Genomic DNA, 7,871 nt, shown 5'->3' on the forward strand with positions numbered 1-7,871 from the left:
TAAGTCGAATATGAATGAAGTCATGCACTGTCATGTAGTCTTATAGTACAATGTCACGATCGACCTAGATTTACACGGCCTATTACAATGTCAATCAGAAAACTAATATATTCCTACCAAATAATCATTCATTCAACATAATCCAACAAAACCTCCAACTTGTTCTTGTTTCACATAACCATTGTAATTTCAAACCATACTCATTTATCTATTCGATTGAAAATCTTTATATATTCAAAGAAATGTATCTTTCAGATTTCATGGAGGATTATAAATACATGTTATATATAATATGTGATGATTTATTGCTTAATACGTAACTTGTAATAGTTTAGTTAGTAATGTAAATCAACTGATCCCACTAATATTGATAACTAAAATAACCAGAAAAGATAAAACCATTTTACAGAACAAAAATAAACTTACTTTGTTTTAAAATCTGATATGTTCAAAATACTCCTTAGCTCCTCAATTTCAACGTGACATTATCACATTTTAAAATAGATGAGAAATGAAGAAGAAATTAAGTAAGTCTATCCACAGTAAATAAATTATCAAGGATAAAATTGTAAAAGTAATTAAATAATTATTCTAATAATTATTCGTTATTTTTAAAAATATAATGTATTTCAATAGTAATTATTGTAATTTATTTTTTATACTTTATTGTTATAAGAAAAAAAAAAGTAGACAAACATACGCCTAATAATGGTCTTCTATCACACTTCTATCCTCTCTTTTTTCATTATTTCTATTATCACATCATTTGTTATATCACTCTTTTTTCTTCTTCTATATCTCGCTCCTTTTCATTTTCTACACTTTTTTTTTTAATTTCTATTAACGGTTATTATGATTTTGTATTACCACTAGGGATGGCAACGGGGCGGGGCGGGGACGGGTTTCACTATCCCATACCCATCCCCGCATAAAAAATTCATCCCCATCCCCATACCCAAACCCAACGGTATCAAACTTTTTTCCCATCCCCATCCCCACCGGGTAACGGGTATAATCTCGTACCCATACCCGTACCCATGTTCTAACTACTTCAATATTAATTTTTATAAAAGAAAAAAAATTACGGTAAAGAAAACATAATATTATGAAATATTCAATATTAGGAGGATTTTCTTCGATGCCAAATACATTAAAATAAATTATAATTGTTTATATTTTATATTAGAATACCAAATAAAATTTCATGTGAACCAAAACATTTATTAAATTTGCAAACTACAACATTAATGAACTTAGTTGATAAAATTAAAAAATATTTCAAAAAAGTATAAAAGGAAAACAAATATTCAAATTAAAATATATTTTAAATGTTTGTTTACTTCAATTTTTTAAATTCTAATGAATCTCTTTTTTATACACTAATAAAAGTTATAATATATCACTTGATCAAAATGACACAAAGAACAAATATTCAAATTAAAATATATTTTAAATATTTGTTTACTTCAATTTTTTAAATTATAATGAATCTCTTTTTTATACACTAATAAAAAGTTATAATACATCACTTGATCAAAATAACACAAAAAACAAATAATAAACATAATAATAAAATTTTGACATAGATTTTGTATCTTTTGAACTTCAATATATGTTGCATAGTGACAAAAAAATATTCATAGAAATTACATTAAATTTTTATATTGTAGTAAATAAAAGTTATTTATACAATTAAAGTAAAAAAAATTACAGTATGATTAATAGTGAGTTATAAAATAACAAATAATTAGATAGAATATATCGAAATATTTTATTCTACATGATGAAAATAAACAATAAATAAAAATATTAAAAAACTAACAAATGTGTGTTTTAGAAATAATTTGAGAGACTATCGAAAGAAATCGCACAAAGGAAATCAAATGTATAATTAAGGTATGATAAAATGAAAAAAACCTTAGAGAACTAATTATTAAATTATGTTTGAAGTGGTTAAAAATAAATAGAAATATCATTAGTGACCAAAAAATTTATCATTAAATTACAAATAAATTAGTAATTAAATTGGTCACTAAATCAAGTACCGATTCGATCATTGAATCAGTCACTAATTTAGACAATAAATCAACTACTACCACCAATGACGAAAAATAGTGACTGATATGGGTTACTGACTAAATCAGTCACCATTTCATTTTTTCTTGTAGTGAATTATCATATACTATTCCTAAATATCATTATATATATATATATATATATATATATATATATATATATAATTTTAACCACTTCAAACAGAATTTAAAGTGAAACAATTACATTATGATATATTATTCTACATGATGAAAATAAAAACAATAAATAAAAATATTAAAAAACTAACAAATGTGTGTTTTAGAAATAATTTGAAAGACTATCGAAAAAAATCACACAAAGGAAATCAAATGTATAACTAAGGTATGATAAGACGAAAAATATCTCAGAGAACTAAGAAAACTTTTCAAATATCAACATATATACTTAATGGTTGAAAAATAACGAAAATTACTTTAATGAAACAAAAGAGTTCTTCAAATTAAACAAAAATTAATAATAATAATAATAAGTGAAAATTTTTTTTTATATTACCTTAAATTGAGAGTATAAACATTCTCATGTGAAAGGAAAATTTATAATAAATAAAAATATTAAAAAATAATATAAATATTCAAATGTAAGGCATAATTTTTTTTATTAACATACATTATTTTAACATAATTACATAAAGGTTATGATAAGATAAAAAATATATTGGAGATGAGAATGAGTTTAATGACAAATGAAATAATTAAAAGAAATAAAAAATAATATATATATATATATATATATATATATATATATATATATATATATATATATGGGTTACTTGATTAATTGTGAATATTTTAATAATTTAAACGAGAATGAAGATATGGCGGGGACGGGTATTATGGCGGGTATATGTACATCCCCATACTCATCCTCATACCCAACTGAAAAAGTCGGGGATTCCCCATACCCATACCCATACCCAGTCAATGCGGGGATTCCCCGTCAAAACGGGGACGGGTTCGGACAATACCCACGGGGACGGGTTTATTTGCCATCTCTAATTACCACCAACTAATAAAAAATAATCGTTAGCATAATTTAAAAAAAAAAGATAAAAATCAACAACTTCATCAAATATATTTAACTTTAAATTGATTTGATGATAGTGTTACAACATTTACATTTTAATAACACTATCATCTGTTTCTCATAAATAAAAACAAAATACGATATTATTTTTTCAAATTTAGTTAACATCAACTTATCCAATTGGTATTAAAATAAATTTGAAATTTATAAATTAATATTTTGATATATCATTTCAAATTAACGAGTGATTCTAAAACAATTTCATAAGCTGAAATATGTAATGATTTTATTAAAAAAAAAAAAACACATCAAACTATATTAGTGTGGAAAGACGTTGATGTTTGATCTTCTAAGAGTGCTTGAAAATTTAATTTCACCAAGTGGTTAAGCTTATCTCTTTAAACATTAATTGTTGACGTTGAATTTAGAAATATTAATTTTCAATCAGTAATAAATAAAAAGAGTACCTCTTTGACTTTGTAACATTTTAAGCTTTTCATTTCTCATTGATAATGAAGTCTTTCTAAAATATTCAGTATTGTATTTCTTTTCATTTTTTTATGAATAATTTTTTTTATAATTTTATTGTAAAAATAAATATTTTTTGTGATTTTTTAAAATAATTTTTATTTATTTTGTAGGTACTTTTATAACTAAAAAATAATTAAATTTTAAAAAACAGTCAATTAAAAAATATTATTTAAAGGATAAAATTAATAAAATAATTATTTTAATTAAAAAAATTATACAAAGGATAAAATTAAAAAAAATGTGGAAAAAAAAGGAGAAAGGAGGTATAGAGTCAGTGATATTTTTTTTCTACCACTATTGTATTTATCTTATTTATTTTTACTCCTCCCTCGTATACTTTAAAAAGTTATATAATTTCTATTTAAAAAAGTGCATCACGTTTCATGCATAAACACAAAATTGAAACAACCATAGCTTGTCCTTTCTGATAAAAATAATTATAAAAAATATTACATGTGTTGAATCTTCAATCTTCTGTTTTCATGTAATTATTGATGAAAAAACACGTTTTTGCCTCTTGATTTTCTGAACATTTTAATTATATTTGTTTGGAAGATAAATTAAGATAACTTTATTTTTGTGAATTTCATTTGTTTGGTTTTAACTTTTCCCGCAAAAGAAATACTGTTATGTAAAATACAAGTAATGTTATAATTTAAGTTTTCAGGATAAATATTTTGTCTTTCCGTGTGATCTTATTAGTAGTATTTGATGATTTTTTTTGCTAGTTGAAGCATTTATAAAAAAAAAAAACGTTTTTAAAACACTGGTAAGTAGTTTCAACATATTCTTGATGGAAAATTTCTCCTTAACTAATTCATTTGAGAAGAATAAAAAAAAGGACATAAATTTAGATAAGTTCGATTATACTTAAAAATCAAGTTTTTATGGATCCAACTTTATCTATCGTAGAAAGAGAGAAAACATTTTTTGTAAGCTGAAAAATTTAGAATGAACAAAGAGTTTGTTCGGATAAATATTTTAAAAAAATTGTTTATTTTTTTTAGAGGATTTTAAATATTTTACAATAAAAGATGTTATTTGGATAAGGTGTTTTAAAAGAAATTGGAATTTTTAGAATTCTATTAAATTAATAAAATTATTTAAAATTAGATAAATTCACATTTAGTTTAAAAGATGAATTTGAAAAAATTTATATGCTATCATTTTCTTTTATATATTCGTATTTTTCTCATAGTTCAACTTTTTTTGTGCATTATTGATTTGATTAAAATCGAGATATTATCAAAATAATCATTTTTAAGTTAATATAATTATAAGAATTTTGTTTATTATCAATATTTTTCACAATAAATTTTAATTTATTAACGGATTTTGAATGTAAATTTTACTGATGGATATTTCTATTGAAACAAACTAAATCAATAAAATTTGTCGGATTGTCAATACTTTATCATTATATTTATTAACAATAGATGGAAAATGAAACCTAAAAAGATAAAAATAATCTGAACCGGTGGTGGTGGTGCGATTGTCAAGGGAAAAAAAAAAGAGGTAAAAAAAAATAAAAGAATAAAGAGGAAGAAAGAGATCCTATCGTGCATTTAATAAAAAATTTTACCGATAAATTTATGTCTGTCGATAATTCTTGATAAATATAATTTACCGATAAATTTTGGTTGTTACCAACAAATAATGACTTTTTATTATTACTGACAAATAATAGTGATAATATATAATATTTTTGTAGTGTATTAAATGGAATTTTCTTACTGGTATTAATTAATAATTATTTTATGATTTAAATTGTTAAATTATTTTTTTATCACAATTATATATTACTCGATATTAATTAGAGTTTTATCGGACGGTATGTCAGGAAAATTACTTTATTTTACATATGTGAATTATATTTCTTTTAATTGACGTCTGGCATGATTTTGTTTATCAATGTATAAGTTGATTTTTATCATTTTATGAGAGATACAAAATGTTATTCTTTATTAATAATTCATTACAAAAAAAAAAATCTAATGTTATCTCAAAAACTCTCAGACAACATTAAGTATGGTTTTTTTTTTTTTTTTATCAATATCAGTTGAGGCAATTTTTAGCCAACGTCAATAAAAAGTCGGCTAAAATCACCCAACTATCAACATTCTAAAAAATAACATTAATTGATTTCAACCTAAACAATTATAGCAAATATCAACTTAAAACAATATTTGTTAACATTAATTGAGAAAAGTTTCATAAATATTAGTTAATTTTTTATTTTATAAACGTTGATAAAAAATAACATCAATTAAGATTGACTACCAAATATCATCAATGTTAGAATTTTTAAATTTTTACTTTTATTTAATATTTAAATAATTTTTACATTTAGTGTAATTAAAATACTTCATCCAAACAAGAAAATAAAATTCACTATATTTGAATTAACTTATTCACACAAAACATTTAAAAAATGAATCAATATTTAGGGATTTGTAACTATTTTGAAACATTGTAACAATGTACAACTTTTTTATGCAAGGATAGTGCAATATATTATTGAATATATTGTATTGTAGTATGGTGGGTGATGTTTGAATAAATTGTATATATGGATTTTATGTTTTTCACATTGCATCCAAAATAGCAACTCATTTTAAAAATATTACGGAAAAGGTTGAATTAATGTGTTACTTTCAACATGGTTATTGACACGACTATTGAAAAGTCACAAATTTTCAATATTGATTGTCTACTTTTAATACCAATTTTAAGGTTAAAAATACCAACTTGTTTCACCAAATTCAACTCACTTTGATATATATGAATGAATAAATAAATAAATCCCTATATCTTAATGTATGAGTAAATAATAAAATAGTTGGTACTTACTAAGCAAATCAATCTCTTATACTATTTCATGCAACACGTGTCTTTGAGTTAGCCCTTGCATAAAATAAACCTTTTTTAAAATAAACTTTTTTTAAAATATGAATCTCGTGCAACTGTCTGCATTCACTTTTCAGAAGCTTGAGGAGTCGCCAAATCCACGTGGTTATGGTTGTGGTCGGAATACAAATATTAAATGGTTTCAAACTAACTTGTGAACTCAACACATTTAACGAAATTATAATTAAGTACTACTTGATTTAGGTTTGAATAGGTAAATTTTAAACAAAATCAATGAAGTTTCATCATTAAGTTCCAATATTGATTTCATATTTTCAGCTTAATGTAAGCTTTGAATCAATCTAAAATAATCCCATCTCAACATTGTAGTAGAAAAAAAAAACAAAAACATATTTAAGTCAGTGCAAACATTATTTTAGAAGTTGAGTTAAATTTAAATTCACTTTTTAAAATGGTATTAAAATTGTTTCAAATTCATTGCAATAAAAAATGTTATTTATTGGACATATAGTATCATTCAGTAAGCTACTCTTATAAGTCAGTTTAGTGGAGTTAAGTTGAACTTAAATTCAATTTTTAAAATCATATCAAATTATTATTATTATTATTATTATATATATATATATTATTTTATTTTATTTTAATTTATTTGTATATATACTTAGAAATTAATATTTAAAGTATATTTAATTATATAAATATTTTATAAGTTTTGAATTGATTAATTGGTATTTTTAATTGGATAAATTAAAATAATTATTATGTTAAATTACTCTTTATAACTAATAATTAAAATTTAATTTGTAAATTTTAATAATTTAAATTATAATAGTATTGCATATTTACGCTCTTAACCTGTTAAATTTGGCGGGCTAGACTAGTCGGACCAAAATGGACTGGCGAGTTGAAAATTGCAACTCAATCTGTCCTGTTTTGACAAGTTGATGGTTGGTACGTGCTAGTGCCCATTTTGACACTCCTAAAAATAACTCAAACAAAACTATTTATTTATATTTTTTTTATAATAAGTATAATTTGCTTATATTGTGCGGAGGGTAATTTTTATTATGAATTTAGTGTGAACCTCCATACTTTGTATTCATTTATTTTATTTTTAATAAATTTTATATGATGACAAAATATTGATAAGTTTATGAGGTGTCAACATAATTGAAATGTTAAAGTTTATAGTGATATCTAACGTGACCTTATTTAAAATGGGAGAAGCCTTATATTGAAAAACTATTCGCAAATCACAAATGTTGTATAATATAATTAAGAATTAACAAATAACCTAGGAAAAAATATTTCTTATTCAATTTATAAATAAATCTCTTAGAAATGTTTGAAAA

This window comes from Vigna unguiculata, chromosome 8, assembly GCF_037176805.1.
Source record: "Vigna unguiculata cultivar grain cowpea cultivar isolate G323 ecotype 2 chromosome 8, ASM3717680v1, whole genome shotgun sequence".
Taxonomy (NCBI): domain Eukaryota; kingdom Viridiplantae; phylum Streptophyta; class Magnoliopsida; order Fabales; family Fabaceae; genus Vigna; species Vigna unguiculata.